Raw genomic sequence first — 25,759 nt, 5'->3', positions numbered from 1 at the left:
TCACCAATAGAGAGTGAATAAAACAAGCCTATTACAACCTTGATCTGGTAATGAAATAAATCAAATAAAATTACTGTCCAATCATTTTTCATAAAAAAAAGTCTGCTTTAAACAGTGGGCATATGCTAAAAACATATTAAAATAAGCACTGAAGCAGTACTGTATTCACACTTATAGGGAGAGTGAAATGTATAACCAATCATCTTTAAAAAAAAACTACTCCGACAATAAAAAAGTGAACAAGACAAGCCTGTCACTATGTGGACACATATCATGGCCAATGCTTCATAGCATAACATAGTGATATTAACTACACACTTTCCACATTGCATGTCTAGAGTTGCTCCAGTGGTCTGAGCACAGATCAGTGTTCACATGTCCTCTGATAATTCTAGTATGTATAACTCCTTATAGTGTCCACACCACCTCTGATGATTCTAGTATATGTGATTCCTTATAGCTGACCAAAAAAGCAGAAAATTCCACAAATTGTAGGAAAACAAAATCAGCACTCCTGGAACCACACACTTCAGCAACTCAAGTAAATCCTTGTAGTAAATGGCCGCAAAACACTTTGGGAGCGGTAAAAAAACTTTTTATTAAACCCAAATAACAAAGAGATAAGTGCTTTCATCAAGAATCTTATCACCTTCATGAAAGAAGAGCAAATCCAGAAACACACTCTTAAGTACATTCTGCAAGAGCATTAGTTAAGTAATAAACCAATTATTCGATTGGTCGAATTATGGAATTTTGGGGTTCAGGTTCAAAATATAAAAAAATATTTATATACATTTTTATATATACTTTCATTTTTATATAAACACTGTTTTATAGATTTTTATACATTATGTGTGTATTTACATTTACATTTATTTTCAGCATTTTTGCACTTGTTAATGACATTTAAATGCTAGTTTTAAAGAGTATCTTTTTAAGAATACTTTTATGATTGCATTTCATGAATATTTTTAGTTCAGGGAGGTTCTTTTTAGTCAGTGTGATGGGATTGGTTTATTACTTAATTATTGTCTTGCAGAATGTACTTAAGAGTGTTTTTCTGGATTTGCTCTTATCTGATGAAGTTGAGCAGGTTCTAGATGAAATCACTTATCTCTTTGTTATTTTGGTTTAATAAAAAGTGTTTTTACCGCTCCCAGAGTGTTTTGCGGCCATTTTCTACAAGGATTTACTTGAGTTGCTGGTGTGTGGTTCCTGGAGTGCTGACTTTGATTCCTTATAGTGTCCACACCACCTCTGATGATTGTAGTACATGGGATTCCTTATAGAGAGAAGGTTCTCCTCATCTGGTGCTAAACATTGCAGTGCAGAAGTACCACCACCTGTACTGCTGCAGGTGATTGCATTATGCCTGCACTCTCTTCTTGCATGTCCCACTGTGCCAAGGTGCAATTTTTTCACCAACAGCATAAATGATTCCATGCACTAGTTTGGTCTGCCTGCTTTGGGTCCCCTTTTCCAAAGAAAATTTTTCCATGTGTCCTTACACATCCATAAGGATGTGGTTCTTCTGTGGACTTTCTCCCTGCAAGCACATATTGAGGCAAAAGTAAACCAGTTTTTTCCTCAAGAATGTTTCATTCATGCAAATGTATAACAAATATCACAGAACAGTAGTTAGGATAAATTCCAAGTTGTGAGTTTTAATTTGCTTCAAACAGTTCTATATGTTATGTTCACATGTAGTGCACTTTTGAAATGTATAACTGTAACTGTTGCCTGATAGGGTCTGAAAGTGGGTATGTTAATGCATGCCATTAATTATATAAAATCTTTTCTGTTTTACTCAAAACTTTTACTCTAACAATTATTAGTTTATTTTGTTTGCAGTCAAGCCCTTAACACATGCAGACTACAGTGAAAATGGTACTTAACACATTCCCATTCATGTCGTAAAAAAGCCATAAAATATTACTCAACTGACATGGCTTACTTGTGAAATAAGGACACTGTTAAACAAATCTGACTGACATGGCTTACTGGTGAAATAAGGACACTGTTAAACAAATCTGACTGACATGGCTTACTGGTGAAATAAGGACACTGTTAAACAAATCTGACTGAATTACACCAAAGTAGCTAGTTTTCCCATTAATTTCAGCTTATTACTTTTTTCTTTAAATATCTTCAGTAAGTTATCACTTTTCCCAGGAATGCTGCTAATGAGTGTGGCTTAGAACAGTGCAAAGTGGCAGATTCAGGTCAAACGGCACAAGCTTGGTGCCGATTATAAAACTTCTTATGCAATGAGGCTCAGTCATGCAACACTGCAGGCATGTGTATGTCTCATTACAGGTGTAAATACATTCAGATATACAGGTATGAGCTGTGATACTGCCAAGTGCACCTCAATCATACTGTAGTGTACTGTACCGTTGACATTGTAGTTAGGTATTTTCAGTACCATTAATGACTACTATAGCTGAACCACAACTTTTTACCAGTATAAATCAGTATTACTGTGTACAAAATAGACCCATACCCTACCTGAAGTAAAAAAAAACAGAACTACTGAAATTATGTAATATTTCCAAAAGTAGCTATGTAACTTCCTCTTAGAATTTTAAGTATGTATTAAAACCTTTTACCAAATGTTAATAAAAGCTGTTTTGCAACCAAAGAAAAGAAAATGTGTGTGTATAGTGTGTGTGTGTGCGCGTGTGTGCGCGTGTGTGCGTGTGTGTGTGTGTGTGTGTGTGTGTGTGTGTGTGTGTATATATCTATATATATATATATATATATATATATATATATATATATATATATATATATATATATATATATACACACATATATATTTACTACAAAATCACGAACGTCATAACATAATCCGGTCAAAATTCCAACTGAAAATGTTGATGTTCTGCATATTAATTAGCTGACATTGTCAGATTGAAATACAGATGATTTCTTATTTGGCACTTTTCGATGTCAGACATAATTCTCTTACCTGCTATGACTTACCTGCCTACTTTCCAGCAGTATAAATGGACACAATTTAGTATTACACAACAATGGAATTCACATTTTTGCAAGGGGACAAGCCCCCCTGCACCCCCAGCCCGCCATACCCCCTGCAATCTATATATTCCAACTCCGACATTGCACTACAGTGAGGAAAAGGATACATTTTCCAATCTGCACTGTACAGCAATCTCTATTCTTAACATCAACCACATATAAGCAAATGCACAGTGGTATTTACTTCAGAGGATACTCACAGTCTTGAAGTTTGGCAATACAGGAATCAGCCAACTGACATTCAGCATTCCTACATTCACCGAACCTTCATTCTTCATTTTGACAGTAAACTATATATATGATTGACAGTAAAATGATGGAAAAGTATAAATATATAAACTGAAAAAATATCTGAACAGAAAAACACTGACAAAATTGGAATTATACTTAAAAGGATATAAGTCCTTTCCCCACTGTTGTGCAACCTCAGAGTTTGGTATATATAATTAGCAGAGGGTGTGGGGTGTGCAATGGGCTTGCAGTCCTGCAAAAATAAATTTGTTTAGCTTTGTCATATTTTTCAGTGGTCTTCTATGTGGTAGGATATTGTCACATTTCTTAATGGTTTTGCAGGGAGGCAAGACTCCCTGCACTCCCACACCCCTGCTAAGTGTGTGTGTGTGTGTGTGTGTGTGTGTGTGTGTGTGTGTGTGTGTGTGTGTGTGTGTGTGTGTGTGTGTGTGTGTGTGTGTGTGTGTGTGTGTGTGTGTGTGTGTGTGTGTGTGTGTGGTGCAGTGGTTTGTGCTGTTGCCTCACAGCAAGAGGTTCTCAGGTTCGATTCTCAGCTGGAATGCCTTCTTGTGGAGTCTGCGTGTTCTCCCTGTGTTTGTGTGGGTTTCCTCCCATGTGTCAAAGACATGCATCTGGAGTGTTTCTCCCTGGGCCTCTACTGAAAATTGGTTTGTTCCAAGTCGGACTCTCCTGATAAACAAATGTTAAATAAATAAACTATATATATATATATATATATATATATATATATATATATATATATATATATATATATATATATATATAAAATGATAGAAAAGGCCATTCAAAATCCTAGAAGGTATTGCAGAACTTTGAAGAGTGTTCAGGATTAAACTGTAACAAGGAAAATACAGCAATTACTAGAGAAGAGAAAAGAGGAGGTTTGGATGACTGTGATGAGATAAAAAAGAAATACCTAATGCTGTTAGTTTTAAGTTTATTAACATGAACAGATATAGCAAAATATTCAGAAAACTGAAGAGAAAATCATGGATATTACTGTAAGACAAAAGTTTAAAATCATAACACTATCCAGGAAACCTCATGCAGCTAAGACTATGATGTTACCAACTATTTTGTATCTGGGAAGGTCTTTTGCTCATTCCTCGTGGTTATATTGGGACCATTATAATGGAAAACAAAATCGGGGACTCTATTGAAAATTCAAGTTTATAGCTTATTGCTTATAGCAATAATAGCTCATAAGAGTCTAAATATCTTCAAACAACAAGGGCGGGGGTAGGAGTGCCATACGTCTCATTATAAATAATTGCTTTTAACTTGATTCAGCTGATCTGCTTAAATGAAGATTATCCCCTATTTTAGAATGCATTTGATGAGACCAGACTGAAAGAATTACATTTACTAGGAAGGGATGATATGAATTTCATCTTTCTGCCATAGGAAAGGCTTTTAAAGAAAATGAAACATGGAGTGAAAAATAAAGAATAACAGCAAACTGAAAGTAAAATTTTGTTAGAAAATGAAGAATGCTAGACAAAGTAAAGGTGCACAATTTATGCAAACTTATTGTGGGGAGAAGCTATTAAAGGTAGATATAAATTATATGATAAATAAAAAATAATGAATATACTAATGCAACAATTACAGACTGGAACATATTTGATTACTGCTATTTTCTCTGGAAAAATCACTTAAAAATGTCTCAAAAAGTTTATTGTATGTAATGTGCCCAAGAGTAACACTGGGCAAATGGTACGTTTTGAAAAACAAAATAAAATATAAAGAGAAATATTAAAAACGTGTTTCTCAATATTTACCTCCAGAGATAAGGACAAAGCAAAAATGATTAGTAAAAGTGTCATTTTGAAATGTTAGCACCAATAATATAAACCTTCCCAAAATAGGTGCATACTAGGTTAACTGCCCTTTTGGGCCATTTTAAGCCTAGTCAATTAGCCCATGTGAGAAACAAACCTCACCTCTTTTGTTTGTAAAGTAAGCACTTTATCCACTATGCTAACAACTAGTGTGCATTTAGGATTAGGCTAACTGTCTTTGTAGCCCGTTTTAAGCCTAGCCAATTACCTATATGAGAATCAAACCCTGCACCTTGTGTTTATAAGGTAAACACCTTAACCACTATGCTAACCTCCCGCCCCCTCAAAAGGTGCAGAGGTCCTGTAGTGTGTCTCTATCCACCCTGTAGTGCTCTAATCATTTCTAATTCAATAAATCCTACACACTCCATTTGCGCTGTGCACATCACTGGTAGCACACTGTTTTGGATTCAATAAGCACCTCTACACAGTGTGCAGAGGCATGCTGAACCATACAAATAAGGTAAGCACCATGACATGCAAATTACAGTATAAGCAGCTGAATTGTATGCTAATCAACCAATCCAAGATGGAGTAGCTATTCAACAAGCTATAAAGCAATAGAGATGCCACCTTTTAAGCGGGCCAAAGTGGAACATGGGGACATGGCAGATTTGACACTGGCCACACCCTCTACCATGACGTCACCACAGGAGCGGTGAAGGAGATGCTGTTATGGGTATGACAGATGGCTGCTGGAGTGGCTAGCTGGCTGCTGGAGTGGCTGGTTGACTGGCTGCTGGAGTGGCTAGCTGGCCGGCTGCTGGGGTGGTTAGTTGACTGTCTGGCTGGCTGCTGGAGTTGCTAGCTGGTTGGTAGGAGTAGCAGCTGGATGGATAAATGACTGGATGGATGGCTTGATGGATGGGTGGCTGAATGAATAGATGCCTGGCTGGATGGATGGATGGCTGCATGAATGGATGGATTGATAGCTGCATGAATGGATGGATGGCTGGCTGGCTGCATGAATGGATGGATGGCTGGATGGATGGATGGATGGATGGATGGATGGATGGATGGATGGATGGATGGATGGATGGTTTAGATGGCTGGATGGCTGGATGGATGGATAAATGGATGGATGGATGGATGGATGGATGGATGGATGGATGGATGGATGGATGGATGGATGGATGAATGGCTCATTAGAAAAAAAAAAAATCTCGGTAATTTTGTTTGTGGCTGTAGAAGCACTTAAAACAAAGTGCTCCTACAGCTGCAATCTTTGCAGGGCTGTTCCTGCCCCAATCCCCACCCCTTTCATAAATTGCAGCAAATTGCTGCACGAATTAAAGCACCCGGACCTAACAGGCAGCAGCTTTGCCTGCAGGCCCGGATTGGTGACGTAACTGAATTGTCATGGAAAAGCCGGAAGTAATTATAGCTTTTCCACAGCAATTCAGTGTGATTGAAATGTGGGACTTTTCAACTACTACTTTGCACAGTGGGCAACAGGATGAGGCAGCTCAACCCATGGGTGTCCCACTGACAATGGGATGGATGGCAACCTTATAAAGCAACTGTGTAAACTTCCTGCTGGCTTCCCCTGTGAATTCCAAGATCTGTTGGAATACAACCATGGAAAGGAGTCTACACAGAAACAATATTAGGGACTGCTGTTGATTTAATTCATGTGCATGTGCTACAGGCTGAAGTCTGTGCTCCTGCTGCTGCTAATAGACCACAGCCAAGAAGGAGGAGTTTTCAGACCCTGTAAATCTTATCACAATCTGCATGAGGTAGAAATTGTAGAGTGCTACAGGGTAGATAGAGACACACTACAGGAACTCTGCAAACTCTGTCATCTTCAACTCAGAGCCATGGCAAACAGAGGGGAACCCATCCCAGTGGGAACAGAGGTATGTGTAGCACTTAGAATTTTAGCTACAGGTACCTTTCAAAGACCAACAGGGGACATGCTGGGGGTGTCACAAATATCAGCATCCAGGATCCTCCATCAATTCCTGAATGCTATCCTCCAACATGCTAGTGACCACATATTTTTTCTTTGTACTCCTGAGGATAGGGTGGAAAATATGCAAGAGCTCTACCCTGTAGCACACTACCCCAAAGTGCCACTGATTGCACACATGTAGAAATTAAGGCACCACCTGGGGAACAGGGAAGGCTCTACATAAATAGAAAGGGCTTCCACTATATTAACTGCCACATCAAATGTAATGCCAAGGGAATCCTCTTGAACATGTGTGCTGGCAACCAAGGCAGTTACCATTACTCACATATCTAGCACACCTCCCAACTGTATGAGATGCTTACTAGGGGGGTATCCCACAGGGTCATTTACTGGGGGCTGCAGGTGGCTGATGACACCCATCAGAAATGCACACACACCCGCTGAAGAATGCCATAATGAGGCACATGCTGAAATCAGAAATATCATAGAGTGTGTGTTTGGGTTGCTGAAGTTGAGGTTCTGGTTGCTAGATACATCTGGGGGAATCCTGCAGTACAATCAATGTACAAGTACTGAAATGTTCACAGTATGTGCCATGCTACACAACATCATCCTGAGAAAACAGCTTCAGCAGGATCAACAAGGGGAAGGGGCACACATCCCACCACCAATGGCAAAGTTACCACAGCCAGACGCAAGCGAGGAGTCAGTGGGGGAACCAGCAGCTGCTGTGGGTGTAAGCAGACATAGACATACTAATATGTCCTCACATTGGTATAGAACACTCATTCACCACCTTAGGGCCTAAAACATTCATCCTGTGTACATACAGATATTAACATTAATGCCAGGCAACACTCACAGGCTTTACCTTCCCATGTAATGACTGTGTACTGCTTGAATCAGACAGAGTCAACCCTGAAATAAAACTGTCGCAACTGCTTGATTTACAAGGTAAGTGATGAACCTGGAGTATATTGTGTAATAATATGAATGGCTGCCATACCCTTGTATGTTGTTACTTGATAGTGTAAGCAAGTAAAAGGTGGGCGATTTGTACAGAAATTACCTTAACATGTGACAGCAGTGACTTATTTAACTTATATGTGTCCATTATTAAGTAGTAGGCCTTGGGCAGCAAAGATTCACACAGTGATACCTCTCAAAAATAATGATGGCATGCTCTCGGTTTAGCACCATACATTTGTACTGGAAAATCATTAAGCAGAGAAGTTAGAAAGTAATGATACACATTTCAGTTTCAAACTTCACAGCCCTTGCAAGAACATTAATAATGATGGAAAAAAGTTTGATGCTATCAACTGCCTACTTTTCTAAGACCAATATAAGTCAAAAGTACAATTACCAATTCAACATCAAAAATGCAGATACACTAATCACTAAGTCAGCTATGGACTCTGAGCATCAGATACAAAGCTTGTGTATCTTTGAATCCAAAATATAGAAAAGAAGAATATGGCACAGTTATCATCACTGGCACTTGGGTTGTAGTGTGGAGGCAGGAAGACTAGGCTGACACAAAAGGTCAGTGTGTGTGTGTGTGTGTGTGTGTGTGTGAGTAAGAAAGAGAAGCAGGCAGATATTCTGATAAAGTAACAAATGGCCAGTGAGACAAAATGAGTTTTATGCTTCACAGCTGAACTGTGTAACTGTTGTGTGTGTGTATGTGTATGTATGTGTGTGTGTGTGTGTGTGTGTGTGTGTGTGTGTGTGTGTGTGTGTGTGTGTGTGTGTGTGTGTGTGTGTGTGTGTGTGTGTGTGTGTGTGTGTGTATGGGTCCTCCAGGTGAAATTGGTGTGTGAGTGTCTGCATGAGCACAGCCAAGCTCTGTGCTAGCTCTACGTCTTGGTATGTCGGACAGGTGTGAGCCATGCATGGTAGATGTGGTGGTTCATCGTTGTCGTACCAGACCATGAGAACTGTCTCAGCCAGGAGTTGTAGTGGCATATCCATGTCCAAAGTCAGATGCACTGCTGCTCCTGGAAAGTGGCTGATGTCTGCTGGATGAGCTCCCCTCATGAGGACACCCAGGATCATGACCACATGGTCTGCCATGTCTTGGTGTGGACAGCTCAACCACTAATGGAGCAGTGGAATTACTACCACTATTGGAGTTTGATCTGGCATGGCCACATTGGCTAACAGCACATGATGTGGCTGACCTCCTCCCATGAGGATACCATTCCTCTCCCAGCAAACATTCCATCACAGACACCACACATTCCAATGTATCATTCATCTGATCCATTGAATTGGCAAAATGGTGGAGACAGTCATGCATGTCAGCCTGTGCCACATCTAAAACCCTAAGCACTTCTCTGGAAGACATATAGGAACATGCCTGTGCCTCAATGGTAGCCCTAAACATACACTGAGTGCATGGGAAGAGTCACCTCTATCAGGTGGAGGATGAGAATTTCTAACAACCCTCCTGCATGGCACCTCACCAACACTTTGGCTATGGTCAGAGTCAACAGGCACTGAAGCCACAGTAGCCACACTTCCTTGATTGATTGTCTTGCCTTCCACCTGTCCAATATCCGAAAGTTCACTGGAATGAGTAGGCATAGACCTTCTGGCTATAACTGATGGAATTTCAGAGGATGGCTGCATGTCAACCTCAGTGTCAGATTCAAAGTGTGCACCCCCTGATTGTGCCTCTTTATGGCCAACAACATCATCAAAGTCTAGAGGCTCGCACAGACTCAGCTACACTTTGCTGTGAAGGAAAGGTTAGATTGCTTTTTATTTGTTGTATTTTGTATTACTTTATTGCCTTGTTATATTTTGAATACTGTGATTTGTTTTCTTTACTTTGTATTTTACCTGTATTCTGCTTTTAACTGCATATTAAAACTTCAAAAGAGACCACAGCTCTGTTTCTTGTGAGTCAGGCAGAAATTAGAACTGATCAATTAAGGACTCTTACATAAAATAGAAGAGGCCACTTAAGGTCAATCATTTGTGAACTGAGGGGATGGAGCTAGGAACTAAACCTTCTATTCAAGAGGTAAAATAAAACATTTCAGAGCTTTACTAGAAAGGCTCACACAGACTCTGCTACACTATGCTGTGAAGGAAAGGTTAGTTTGCTTTTTATTTGTTGTATTTTGTATTACTTTATTGCCTTTTTATATTTTGAATACTGTGATTTGTTTTCTTTACCTTGTGATTTACTTGTATTCTGCTTTTAACTGCATATTAAAATGTCAAAAGAGACCACCGCTCTGTCTCTTGTGAGTCAGGCAGAAACCTCCCCCCCCCGACCCGCTTACTGTCATGTTTTTAAATATCACTGTCTTTCTAGTTGCTTGCCTCTTATGTTAATTTGACCATATATCTCATTTCCTCTCTGCTTTCACTGGTTTGTGTGAGTAAGCACAAAATTATCATTTTGTGAAATCACTCCCCTTCAACTATTTAAATTTATTGGCCATCCTACTGTGTTCCATAGTATCAGAATACAAAAGTGCCCACCCTCTTTCAATCTATCTTGCTGTTTTAAAAATAGTGACTCTCCACTAAAACTTAACATTTTAGACAGGTAAAACTTAAGTTACCTACTTTCACATCTAACTTATCTAGTACACACTGCAGTGTTTAGGATTAACCTTTTTTTTCTCATCTTACCTTTAAACATCCCTGTGACTAGCACTTGCTCTAATACCTGCTGGAAAGCACTAGGAAGTCTTAAAGTGATACAAGCACTCAACTCTCCTTGTAAATAAGGAGAAATTAATAGTAGGCACTAAACAGCCTATAATTGCAAAGTACCTTGCTAAGGCATGGGAAAACAGCTCATGTACTTTACAAAAAAAGCACCAAACCAGGCATGCCCAAGGGTCAGCTTCCGGTGATTTCTCCTGTCCACCTGGTGAATCTGGGCATACTGGGGCAATGCTTCAATTGCTTCATGTACACAGACAACCATCTCCTCCTACCACCCAACACTACAACCTGTGAGAGATGCACTTACATAGCCAAACTGGAAGCAAAGCTCTCTCCACCCAAGACTGCGCTCGACAGTCAAGAGGAGAAGGGTAACACCCACACTACACCTCAAGCAACACATAGCCCTTCTAAACCTACACCATCAACACTCACACATAGCAATATTAAATCCACATATGCAGAGGCCCTTAACTGTAACCTGTCCAAGCAACAAGGACCTCTGAAGCTGAAATGCAAACAAACACCAATCACAACCAAAGTATCACATAGCTCACAACACCAGTGTGCCACCCAGCAACAGCCCCTAAGACAAGACAACGTACCTAACACTTCAGTAATAGGTGACTCTATAGTCAGGCACACTGATGTCCCACTCACCAGGCTGAACAAGGAGAAAATTACAGTCAGCTGCCTATCGGGTGCCAGGATCCGCCACATAATGTAGGCACTCAAGTCACTCTACAACAAGTACAAATATGACTCTGTCATTTTCCATGTTGGAGTGAATGACTTGAGATGTACCTCCCTGGACTGCAGGAAAAGAGACATGGAAAAGCTCTCAGATCATGTGGCCCAGGCAGGTATGACCCTAGCCCTGAGTAGCATCCTGCCTTCACCCAGAATGATACCATAATATAAGGACAAAATGTTTGACTTCAACAATTGGCTAAGCTTCTGGTGTCATTCAAAGGGGATCCAGTATCTGTCTACCTGGGAGGACATGATCGACAGGCCACGATGCTTTTCCAGAGATGGTCTGTACCTCTCGCCCCTGGGATTCAGGTTACTGGCTAAGGCCCTTGCCACCCCTATAGTGCCTTTTTTAGGCAAAGTTCAAAGGACAAAACCACCACCATAACAGAGATAAGCATGCAAATTCTGAAGGTAATGCTACTCAGTGCTAGAAGTCTAAACCTCAAAATGCACTCTCTCTCAAGGCACTCCTAAAAATGGAGAACATCAGTTTCTGTGCAGTAACTGAGACCTGGTTCAAGGCTTCAGAGAGCACCCCTGCAATACCAGGCTACAACTCTTACCATTTTGGCCACCAAACCAGGACCAAAACACTAAAGGTGGAGAAGTCTCCATATTTACCAAGGATATTCACACCACCAGGCTAGTTGCCCAACACAATGCGTCTGCCATTCTCCAGGTGCAACTAACACTAGGTAAGACTGCAATCCAAACTGTAGCTTGCTACATATCCCCCACCATGCCCCAAGATTCTCACTACACCTTTCTAAATATACTGGAAAATATTAAGCTACAATCAAACACCCTAATACTGGGTGATTTCAACTACCCTGCCATTAGCTGGGAAAACAACTCGTTTAACAACACCTTTGCCCAACGGTTCTTGGAATTCATAAATTCCAATGCCCTGGATCAACTAATCCATAGCCCCACCAGGGGCTCCAATATCCTAGACCTGGTCATTACCAACATGGGAAATCAATGTTCCACACATATGGTCACCCCCTCATTGGTCAGATCTGACCATAAGCTAATCACCCTTAACATCCACATTCCACCCCCACCCCCTAGTAAAGAAACCTGCATAAAAAACTTCTCCAAAGCCAACTTCATGCTACTCAAGTCAGAAGTGACAAACTTCTTGACACCCATGCAGACGGGAACTCAAAGTTCGACTGCTGAATTCTACACTAAGGCACTGTATGAGCACATCCACTCATGCATGAATCGTGCCATCTCAAATAGAACCAAGATGCTCTCCTCCAAAAAAAGGAAGCCAATCTGGTGGCCCCCTGCTCTAAACAAACTTTACAACAAAAGGAAGAAACAGTTGCAGAAAAGAGGAAAATCCCAGGATGCAAAAAAACTCCCATACCAACCTCAGTAAGAAACTGAAATCCCTCATAAAATCCTCCAAAGCTAGTTACAAAAATAAAATTGCCAAAGATTCCAAAGACAACCACAGCTCTATGTCAAGAATCTAAATAACAATGCTCAGATCTTCTCTGAGCTCCAACAGAATGGCATTAAATATACTGATCCCAAGGATATTGCCAATATCCTGGTAGATCAATTCAGTGCCAACTTCACCCCCCCTCTCACCCCCTAAACAGCCCATCTAAATACCGGAAGATTTCCAAATTCCGGTAATAATGGCCAAACAAGTAAAAAACGCACTCTCCAAAGCTAAGAATACAGTATATATGGGACCAGATGACATCCCAGGCCGTGTGCTACATGAACTACAAAATGAACTGGCACCTCACCTAAGTGTCATGTTTAATCATAGCCTCACCTCAGGCTTCATGCCACTGAGTGGCGCGCAGCTACAGTTATCCCACTCCACAAGGAGGGATCCACCTTGGATCCCGGGAACTACCGCCCCATCAGTCTGATGAGCCTGATCTGCAAGGCTATGGAACGTATTATCATGGAACTTATAAACAAAGACATTGGCAACTTTCAAACACTGGGTTCATGAAGGGCCAATCTTGTCTCCTGAACCTGACTGACTTCTTCGAATCAGTCTCCAGAGCTGTGGACAAGGGTAAGGTGGTCCACACAGCCTATCTGGACCTCGCCAAGGTGATTTGTATCTTTGACACCCTCCCCACTCTGGAATCATAGATAGACTTACTAAGCTGGGCATTAATCCCTATGTCACTCAATGGGTTACCAACTGGCTTACTGACAGAACCCACACTGTAAAAGTAGCCGATTCCAAATCCAACTCCAAACAAGTGACAAGTGGAGTACCTGAGGGTTCAGTCCTGGGGCCGCTCTTGTTTGGCATCTACTTCTCTGAAGTACAGGCCAACACTAAGGGACTCTGGCTAACAAAGTTCGCAGATGACTGCAAACTGGGAACCATTATTGAATCCGCAAATGATATGGATACTCTACAAAAGGGCCTTACAGAAACAGGTGCTTGGTGCCAGAGCCATGGGCTCAAGCTCAATGCCAAGAAATGTATAGTTATCCCCTTTGGGAAAAAAAACATGTACCCATGAATTACCACATAGGTGGCAGTACACTAAACACTGAAAGTGTGATAAGAGACTTTGGGACACAGAGGGACAGTGATCTAACCTTCGATAACCACATCGCCACAACAGTCAGGAAATCCTTCTATGTGGCACACCTCATCACTAAGGGCTTTTCATCAAGAAAAAAGGAGGTCATTGTCCCACTGTACTCATCCCTCATTAGACCCATTATAGAATACAATGCACCATTTGGTATGTACCTCTCAAGACATCTGCAACAACTGGGAAGGCCGCAGAAATACCTCACTAAAAGCAGATGCCCTATGCTGACCCCCTTAAAAAATTCCAGCTATACTCTGTCGCACATCGTCTACTCAGAGGCAATCTCTGCTTAACATACAAGGCCATGTCAAACCCAGAGCTGTTAGACATGCACGACTTAAAGAAATCCCAATCCCTCAGAGCCACACATTCCAGGGATCTAAACCTTATCATCACAATAAACAAAACATGCTGGAGGGATAGGTTCCTGACCCAGAGACTCCTCAGACCCTGGAATAGACTGCCCATACATGTCAAGCAAAGCACCTCTTTGGCCCTCTTCAAAAGGAAGACCCCGGGGGATCACATCAGTCACCCTGCTAGACAGGGGTCCAGGGAAGTAAATAGTGTGGTAAAGCAGCACAGCCAAAGGCTTCTGTAGGGCAACTATTCTGGCTCCCAGTACAAGTCTGAAGTGTGGAATTGTTTGGCTCAGGCTGTATCCAGTGGTACTGGAATCCCATGCACTGGAAAGTGGTGTAGACATCATTTTAATTACCTAAACAGGCATAAAAGTGATATCCTCAACCATTAGTTGAATGAATTTGAGACTGTGTATATCCCACAGCTGTGTAAGTATGATCATAACAGAGTACTTGTAATAGTTAGAAAGCTACATATAGGCAAGACTGGTATGTATAATACTCTTCTGTTCTTTTCTGTTCTTTCTCCAACTAATACTGAACATGAGTTCAATAGACAGGCTCATGTTGCTCAAATGAAGGGACTGAGGGAAGCAAGTGGTATGCATGCAGCACAAGAGAAGTGTTATTGTAGCTCTAAAAGTTAAAAATAGATTTTTAGGTTTTTTCTAGAGTTGTAGTAAATTGAGCATTCATATCCTAACTGTAAAAGCAAGTATGTATACATTGCCCTGTAGCACAAACCAACTTTAGGACTCAAATACTAGATGGTAGTCAAAAGTTGTGGGTTCAAATGCTATGAATCACTACAATATAATACTGCATTTCTTTAATATATTTACATTAAATTAAACTCTATAAATGTGGCATAAATGCCCTGCCGTTAACTGTAATCTGTATAATTGGAACATGTATATGTGCATTATATATGCACATTTTAAAGATTACTGTCAGCAGTCTGTAATTATATTGTGTATTTGTTAGGACATATATTTAAATGTCATACTTCAAATAAAATAGTTGTATAATTGTGTTAAGGGATTGTATGTCACAGATGATGGTACTGATTTTATCTCTTTTTTTATCTCTCACCCCAACCCTCACCTCTTTTTTTTTATTTTCTGTTATGTGTTGTGAAAATGTCTCTATTTCATCCATCTGTAGTACATCACTAAATGATCCACAGGACAGCAACGTAGGCCAGCCCGTGTATCAGCCTGCCCCCTACACCTGGCTCCTGTACCGATGCCCAGCTTATCTGGAACCCAACCTGGCACCACTGCCCATAGCTCTCAACCTTTCATCTCCAAAATGAGTAACACTAATCCTCATAATGTGGAACAAATGGGCAAAATGTGGAACACAAACTAATGGCTTATTAAGAACTTCAACTAAGAAGGCCATAGGATGGTTAAAATATGCTGGTTTTACTTATAAAGAAGATATTTTAATGAATTAATATGATTCATTTCTATTTACCATGGATTTCATTTAAAAAAATTCCTAACACTGAATTTGTGACAGAGTCTTTCAATGTGGAACTTCGAGGAACATTGACTTTTTAAGACCCCAAATGAGGTATGTTCCTCATAATGAGGTACATGTGAGAGGTATGCCACTGCCTCTGCTGGCCCTACACTACCTGTGCCTCAGGTAGTACTGCTCAAGCAGCTGGTGCACTGGTATTCCCTGGGAGAAGTGGCAGAGGTGGGGCTTTATTCACCTGCCAGGACATGCCAGGGTTGGTGTGTAGGTTCATGCAGCACACCATTGGTGTATGCCTACACTGGATGGAGAGACTGCTCTCCCTCATGGTCCATAGGAGGAGGAGGAGAAGATGTCAAGCACTCCAGCTGTCAGGGAGTAAGGGGACAGTGATGACAGACCAGTGGATGAGGACTCAGTTCTCACTGTCTCCAAGTTTGACCAGCATGAGCCTGTTTTGTCCCCTCCCTCATCCTAATCATGGTGTCCGCCATCCATTTGTATCCCTCACCATCCCTCTCTCTTGTCTTTTCTGTCTTGTTTGTTTACATTTGCTGCCTCACCTACCCAATTTACTTGTCCCAGACATACCTACATGCCTTACCCAGCATTCTTATCCTACTGAATTTAAAAAACATTGGGCACCTGTCCACAAAAAAAAATCATCCCATACATAATTCTCCATTTTGTACATTTGTCTTCTTGAGACATTTGATTCAGTCCAATTGACTATACAACACAATTACATTGTTGTCACCCCTCACTCTGGAGGTGACAATCCAAAGTCAGCTAATATTCGGCATATATTATCAGTTTTTACTGTTGAAGAAATTGATAGCTATGGTTCTTTCCCACCTACCTCCTGTATATTCCTGTATTGCTTTCCCTTTTTTCTACCCCATGCTTGCTCCTCATTTCACCATTTTCCTATCTAACCCATTTTAACACCTATAACCTGGTCAAAAGATAGAATAACATGCAATACACATAAGCAGCAGAAAAAGCAATGGATCCTTTCACTTTTTGGCCTCTGTGTTTGTGAGAAGTTTGGCATCGCAGACCTCTGAGCAATGCCACTTAACCCCACTACACACAGAAGCACATGCTAAAAGTACTATAAAGAATACTGCATTATCACTGTTTATGTAAAAGTATTAGATACACCTGGATTCAAACCCAGTATAATCTGGGATCAAAAAGAAACCTGTCAATGCATTTACACCTGCTGTCACAGAATCAGCTAAGCAGCAGATGTTTTTCATACACTCAATGCTAACTCACAGACTTTTAGCAATGTTGCACTACTTAACTGCTTAAAAACAGAGAACATAATGGAAATGTGTATCTCACATGTGCAAACACTTTACCAACTGTTGCACACACCTGCTGTTTGCTGCTGCACTATGCAAAGCCAAATTTAGCATGTATTACTGCTGCTTACTGTCCATTTTACTCTTCATGCCATAAAACTACATGTGGAAACTTAAAAAACATGTCACATATTTATAGTGCAGCATATGTTGCCTCCCCAAACACTGTAACCCTAGTCTCACTAGTACTTTTAAACAAATATATCAGCTGCACTACATAAATTAATATCAAATGTGGTGTGATATGCAATGCACATACATCTGGTGACATGTAGAACTAGAAATATCTTCACAGTTAAATATGCCTACACATCCATCAACTAACCCATGGACGTATAAGCCTAACCAGCCTTATCTGCATGGCTATGGAAAGATTCATCATGGAACTTATCCACAGGGACACAGGTGACCTTCAACAATCTTGATCCAACCCATATTGTTTTTGTCAAAGGTAGATCTTGCTTATTAAACTTTGTGTACTTCTTTAATAATGTTGCCAAAGCCCAGGATGAGGGAAAACAAGACATATTGCCTATCTTGATTTAGCCAAGCCCTTTGACACAATCCCCCATTCACGTATCATAGAGGTACTCTTCCATCTGGGGATTAACCCATAGATTACTAGATAGGTAGCCAGCTGACTCACTGACAGAACAGACAATGTCAAAGTTGGGGAGTCCACCTCCGCCAGTAGACCAGTTACCAGTGGAGTACCACAAGGATCTGTGCTGGGCCATCTACTGTTTGGAAATTATTTAAGTCCAGGTGATGGTAGAAGGCCTGTAGCTTACCAAGTTTAAGATGACTGTCAGATGGATGCAGTCATAGAGAGTCCCCGAACAATGTTAACATATTACAGAAAGGCCTGAGACAGACAAATGATTGGTGCTAACCTCATGGACTGGAACTTAATGCAAGAAAATGCCTCATTATCCCCGTGGCAAAAAATATCCCTGTTAATTATGGTATATATAGCACCCATCTAAGCTCAAACTCAGTGGTATGAGACTTGGGAACACAGTTTGATAGCAATCTAAACTTCAATTACTATGTGTCCTTAGTGGTAAGACACACATTCCACATTGCCCATCCCATAACTAAGGGCATCGCATTCAAGACCAGGGTGGTCATAGCTCCACTGTACTCAACCCTTATCAGACCACTAATTGAGTACAATGTTACCTTCTCTGTGTACCTCACCAAACACCTGCAGCAAATGGAGAGATCACAGAGGTTTCTGACCAAGAGAATCCAAGGCCTCAAAACCATGACATACATGGAAAGACTTAAAGCCCTGTCACTGTATTCAGAGTCATACAAGTTGCTGAGAGGTGACCTGGGCCTGGCCTACAGAGCAGTCTCAGACTCTGCCCTAATGTAAATGCTGGGCATATGCAAATCAAAAAGGACAAGTATAACTTGCTCCAGGGATCTCAACCTAGTTTGTGACATTAACAGAACATGCTGGAGAGACAGATATACTCTGTGTGATTGCCACTCCTCTGTATTAGGCTGCCAATGCATGTGAAGCAGTGCTTCTTAATGACCCTATTCAAGAGCAAATTTGACAACTGGATGGGTGATTATATATTCAACCTGGGGTGACATCCAAGTCCCTCATGGACAGGGCTACTTGGTGCTGATCACAAAATCAACCTGCTAACAATGAACACTTAACTATGCTCAATAAGGGTACTTGGATTTTTACATGGTTAGACTTGTAAAGGCCTAGGGCCATTAGCCTAGTAATCTCCTAAGAACCTGTGAAGCTATAAACCTAGGCAGGCTCCCATTATCTTCTCTCCTATAGCCAGTGCTGATGTCATGCACTATAAATTGTCCTGCAGCCTTACAAAAATCAGATTTGTGCCATGGTGCTTGCTTAAATTACTGAGTTCTGCAGTCTGTGTACTTATATAGGTAGAGGTTCTGTTATCACTGCAGTCAAGTGTGTGCATATGCATGTGTGCATGTGCATGTATGTGTGCGTGTGTGTGTGTGTGTGTGTGTGTGTGTGTGTGTGTGTGTGTGTGTGTGTGTGTCTAGTCTGTGTCTAGTCAGAACAGCAGAAGTGTATATCTCACAGTTCCGGCTCCAATCCCATGGATTGACAGTATTTTTATACTTGCACATATCTACATATCCATTTCATGCAGGCCTTCCAACATCTTCTCTCCTATATCCAGTGCTGATGTCATGCACTATAAGTTGGCCTACAGCCTTGTAAAAGTCAGACTTGGAGCCTGTGTAAATTACTGAGTTCTGTAGCCTGTATACCTAGATAGGTAGGGGTTCTGTTCTCACTACGGTCAACTGGTGTGTGTGTGTGCACCTGTATGACATTAGAGGGAGCCTTTTACACCAGCATGTGGGACACTGTTATTGCCATATTCTCCTCACCAGACAATGCCGATGCCATCAGCTATAAAGTGCTGTCTGAGACACTGCAAGTCAGACTTCAGCTGTGATGCTCAACTTAAATGCAGAGTTCTGTAGTCTGTGTACCTAGATGGGTATAGGTTCTATTCTCACTGCAGTCAACTGGTGTGTGTGTGTGTGTGTGTGTGTGTGTGTGTGTGTGTGTGTGTGTGTGTGTGTGTGTGTGTGTGTGCGCACCTGCTTAACATTATAGAGAGCCTTTTACACCAGCATGTGTTACACTGCTATTACCATATTCTCCTCACCAGACACTGCTGATGTCATCAGCTATATCTCATTTGTGGATGTGCACTATTCCCACCAGAACAGGTTCAGAGACTTGCCTGTAGACCAGGCAGAAGTCACCTCATCCTTCATCCTATACAACACAGATTACAGTGACATGACTTTCAATCTATCACACATATTTCATGGCATGGTTTGTAGGCCCTGTGTTTTCTTGATGAGAAACCCCCAAGGTCTCTCCAGCTGCTGCATGTGTCTGGTGAGGTGCATGCAAAAGAGAGCATTATACTCTATATTAGTGTTCTGATGAGGTTTGAGTACAGTGCTGTAACATAATCCTCAGATCTAAATACAATGACATGACTTATGATGTGCACAACATAGGCTTTCTATACCAGTGTGGACACTTGGTGATTGAACTTCCCATTGCTATGTATGCATGTTCCCAGTGCTTGCATCACTGGTTTTCAGCATAGCGGAACTGTTGTCAATGTTGTAATTAGCAGGAAATTACACTTTGCAAATGGACAAAATAAAGACACACTTTTGCATTTATTTGTAGACATGTTGCTTTGTCACCAATCATGTGTCTGTGTTAGCCTCTATTGTAGTATGTTATTATCATAGGTGGACTCAATGATTCAACCAAGTAATCCAGAATCAACAAACATGGTAAGCCAAAGGCAGTATGTTTTATTCTGAAGTGTCAAGAAATCCCAAACAGTAAAGTGTCAAGCACAGATCCCTGGAGTATGCCAATGGTGACAGGTCTACTGGTGCAGGTTGATTCACCAACTTTCATAGTATGTGTTCTGTCAGTGAGCCAATTGGTTACCCATCTAGTGACATAAGGTTTAATCCCCAGCTGGGAGAGTTTCTCAATGATGCCTGCATAGGGGATTGTGTTTAAACCCTAGACCAGATCAGAATAGCCAGTATGCACTGTCTTACCTTTGTCCAGGCCTATCACATGGAATCAATGGGTTGTGACAACATCACAGATCACCTATCATGTGACACATCACATATACCTTCCTGACAATGTTGAATACATACTTCAACACACCCTCCGCACAGACTATATTCCTGTAGAAGGATGTATATCAACATGCATCTGTCTGAGTTGAGGTAGGGTCAGCACCCAATGCATGCATGTATAGACACATCCTGACTACTCGTCTGTGAGGTAGACCAGCATATCATCATGGACCTTTTCTAAACGGACATTAGTAATATTCCAGCTGTGTGCAACAGACCTGTGTGAGTTGTTAATGGTACATTGTCTGTTACATCTGTTAGATGTCCTCAAAGAGGTCATCAAGGCCATGCATGATGACAACACTGTCATCTTTTTGAACTTGACAAGCCCAAAGCATTTGACACAAATCTACACTGAGGTATGCACTCATCACTGTCAGATGTGGCCATAAACACCTATATCACCAAATGGGTAAACCACTGTATCACATATGTTGCATCTAAATATATTGAAATGTATGAAGTGACCAACATCTCAGATCCAGTGATCAGGTTTGCACATTAGGGATGTCTGCTAGACCCTTTCTTGCCCATTATTTAAGTTACCGACACCACTGATGACATACACATCCTGTGTCCAAACAGCTATCTGAAGGACTACAGACTGTGAGCAATCATTGACCCCAACTGTGATATTGGTATAATACAGACAGTATCAACACACTCCAAAGATTGCTGCCACAGACATGACAACACCTGCAATGACACAAAAACATTGGGGAATTTGTTATGTTAGCAAAACAAACACACAACCCAAGTAGTATAACGTAGACATCACACCCTGTAATCAGAAGAATAGGTATTTGACGTGTGTCCTGGGAGTGGAACGTCCACCAGCATGTGGTCACAGTACTGACTACATCCTTGTATGTAATGCAACTACTTAGCATTTTACACGAGATGCATGTGTGCTACCTGTTCTAGTGATGTACACAGTACATACATAGATGTTTGACATTACTGGCATGGGTAACATTTGTGATAGTGTGGATTGTGCCATCTATATCTGCCAAGCACACCAGTCAGCTAGCCTATATTGATCATAGTGTCACATACAGGTATAGCAGTGTCCCTCCTAACACCTTCAGCAGATGTTACAGTGCCTGGACAGTGTGCACGATTAGCCTCATATAGGGTGGACATGTCATAATAGTTCCACAAGTGTGCTTGTGCAGAATCATCTTTGATCACTCTAAATCACATATGTTATGTCAGAGACATGGGATTACTGGTGGTATTGTTCGGATATTGCCCATGACTGAGCTTGCTTCTTTTAATGTTGTCCATGAGCCTTTATCTGTGTCCCACCTCCTGGAGACCTCAGCTGAGATTACACTTGTAATCAGGCAAATCAGTTTACACAGACTCACAAAATGCACCCTACCCCAATTATATATCACATCCCTGATAGATGTGCTCTGTGTTGTTAATGTATGGATGCTTATCACACAGACATCTTCCCCATTGTTATGTCAGCTTGTGTGACAGTCACATAATGCAAATTTTCACTGTGCAGTCCATAGTGTACCATATTGATATGTGACTGGTGTTACTGCTACAACTGTCTTCCATTGACATGCCCTCCTCTGCAGTACATTAGGTTGTTTCACCTGCCTTTCTCTCTGTGTCCATTCCCACAATTCATCTGCATGTCCCTATTCAATACATACACTTCCCCTGCATGTTTATTTCACATGGCAGTCCATGTACCCTTACAGATCATTTACACAACTTTGGTATAGAATGGGATTTCACAATACTCTCCACTGTAAATGCTGCCCTGTACTGTGTTTGGACCATATACATAACTATCATACCTCTCAATTGTCCAGATTTTTGCAGACTTTCCATATTTTTACCTTATATATCCTTTGGTGTGTTCTTTATTAAACCTGCAGTTTTCTGCCATATCACTGGGATGGTCTCAGGACTGATGTCACGCAATAATTACATACATTTGAGTTTCAGACTTCAAAACCTTCAGAAAATGTATCTTCACACAAACCCTTTGTTATTCTAGCACATTTCAAAGTTTAAAAGAGGAACTATGTAAAATCTGTCTCTACTGGGTCATTGCCCCCACATTATGTTGGGCTTTGTCCAGATGTCTTGCAATAAAAGATTGAGAGCTGTGAGAACTATTATCTGGTAAGTCCTGGTGATCATTGTGGCATTCCGCATAAAACCACTAACTTATTGTGCTCTGAGTTAAACAGGATTGCTATTCCTGTTGGCTCACATGGTTTCCTGGCAGGCAACACTGTTGCCAGCCAAGAAACCATGCTTATTTACTTTTAAATGCGGTGTGCGGCATGAATATGCAATGAGCACTGCTACTCACCACACATCACTGAACACACATGTCAACTCTGTGTAAGCTTTGTCCGAAGCCTACATGGAGATTACTGAATCCCAGGGACAGAGTTTAGCTTTGAAAGAAATTAGGGGCATCCTCCAAAACCTGGACATTTGCATGGTATAGCTAAAATATTGAAAACAAAAAACTGAGCATTATATATTATAACTATGAAATATGTGATAATTAAAATACATTACATTTCACAATATGATGGTCTGTTGCTGTTATTCAATTGCTCCATTTCCAAAAGACTTGCTCTCAGTGTAAGTGACCACTTACACTGACAGCAGACTGAGAGCGAGTGTTTTTGAATCTGGTTTATATAGTAAGCTCATTTATAAATTGGTCTTACATGAAAATAAGTCAGTTACACTGAATCAGGGCAGACTTACACTGAGAACAATTCTTTTGGAATCTGACCCAATATTTTTTCTGTTCTATTTAAATTTTCTTCTTTACATTTTTATTCAGTCTTTTACTTGACTATCTCACCTGTAATTCAGTCATCTGATGTTATAATTATGCCATTTAATGGTACTTATCTTAATTCATGACTATTCTCAGAAAGTCTGAGTTCATGTGCATTCTAAAGAAATCTATGGTACTGGTGGATGAAAGTACTTAATAATATTTTATAAATTGTCTTATTTTTTTCCAGTTTTTCTTGAGTTATGCTAAAGTCATAGCTAATGTTTTTTATTTGTAAACTAATAGAATGTGTTTCCTTCTCATCACTAAAGCTGCATCATTTATTTACTTATTTGCTATATATTCTTAAACAATGTCTCTGCTTTGACCATTCTACCTCTTTTTAATAGCTGCAGTGTCATCCATAATTGTTTCTACAATGTAACATTTTCCTGCAACCCCCACAGGTGTAAAACATGATTTTTTGAATTACTCTCTCAGTTTCTCAAATATGACTTTTTGGGAAAGATATTATTGTATTATCTTAAGATAAGTATTTATTAGTTCTATTTTGTCCTTTTTGTGCTTTATTTTTTCAAGATCACAAGTTTCAATTTTGAGTAAGCTATATGTACCTAACATCTACTTCAGATTGTGTACCATGTTTATTGCCCTCATTTGAAATTCTTCTGTGATGTTCATGGGCTGGATTCAGGAATGGACCACCATCTGAGTTAAGCTCTAACTTGGGCTGCTACTACTTGCAGCAGCTCTTTCTGATTCAGAGATAAGTCCTCTGCAATGATACTTCTTGGTCTGTGGTATCACGACAGTATACCATAGTTTCATAAGTAAGTCCTAGGCTAAATTCCCTTGTGGGCTCTTTTAAGCATAGCCACTTTTCCTTTTTGTGCTTGAATTAACTGATCCCATTTGTTTAGAGAGTGGCCATACCCATCGCATGGTAGAAAGTAATACATTACCCCTAATAAGAATAACTGGGATCATACCAAAAATAATTTGAGGGACACATGCATAGGATAAAGCATTTAAGAGCTGCCTGTGTCCATTAGTAGTACTAGGAGCAGTCCTGGGGAAAAAATCTGTATCTCATCCACAGATCCAAGTTGCATTTAAATATTGACAGGGATGAACTTTGTTTTATGTGGATGCGGAGTCTATTCCAGAGCAGCAGTATCCTCTGGGAGGTATAACTGTCCCTCCAAACTGCTCTGCTGATGTTGAACAGGTTTAGATCCCTAGACTGAGTATTTCTGATGCCATTTGACTTGCTGATGTGCAGCAAATCCATCAATATTGTGTCAGGGGATGCATTGTATGCTAGACACAAGTCACCTTTTAGCAGTCTGTAAGATATCAAGTATACTGACAGGGCTTCAAGTCAGTCCATGTGGGATATCTTGTTTTGGTCTTGTGCCCTTTTAGTAAGGTATCCCTGTGGACATTCCAGTTGTTGCATATGTCTGGACAGATATGTGCCAAAGGGGTACTATATTCACTGACTGACGTAATGTTAGCTGAATAAAGGGGAACAATTACATCCATGGATCTGGATACAATCCCTTTGTTTATGTCCTTTGCAATGTAGAAGGATTTTCTTACAACAATGGACATGGTGGTCCAAAGTTAGGTCACTGTCCACATAAGTTCCCAAATCCTGAACTACTGAGTCAACTTTAAGGAGTGTATTGTCAATGTGCTAATTCCCTCAAGTAGATGGTTTCCCAAAGGATACAATAATGCATTTTTGGCATTTAGTTTCAGTCCATGATTATGGCATCAGTTATTTATTTGGGACAAACCTTCCTATAGCATGACTAAGTAACTTGAGGAAATCAGTGACTGCTCCTACTTTGCAAACTTAGTCAGCCAGACTACCTTGGTATTGGCTTTTACTTCAGAAAAGTAGATGCCAAACAGGTGAGATTCCAGCACAGAACCTTGGGGGACTCCACTGATGATTGGTCT

This window comes from Protopterus annectens, chromosome 3.part0 (genome assembly GCF_019279795.1).
Source record: "Protopterus annectens isolate FY-2018-M chromosome 3.part0, PAN1.0, whole genome shotgun sequence".
Classification (NCBI taxonomy): Eukaryota; Metazoa; Chordata; order Ceratodontiformes; family Protopteridae; genus Protopterus; species Protopterus annectens.
This window is presented reverse-complemented; position numbering follows the sequence as displayed.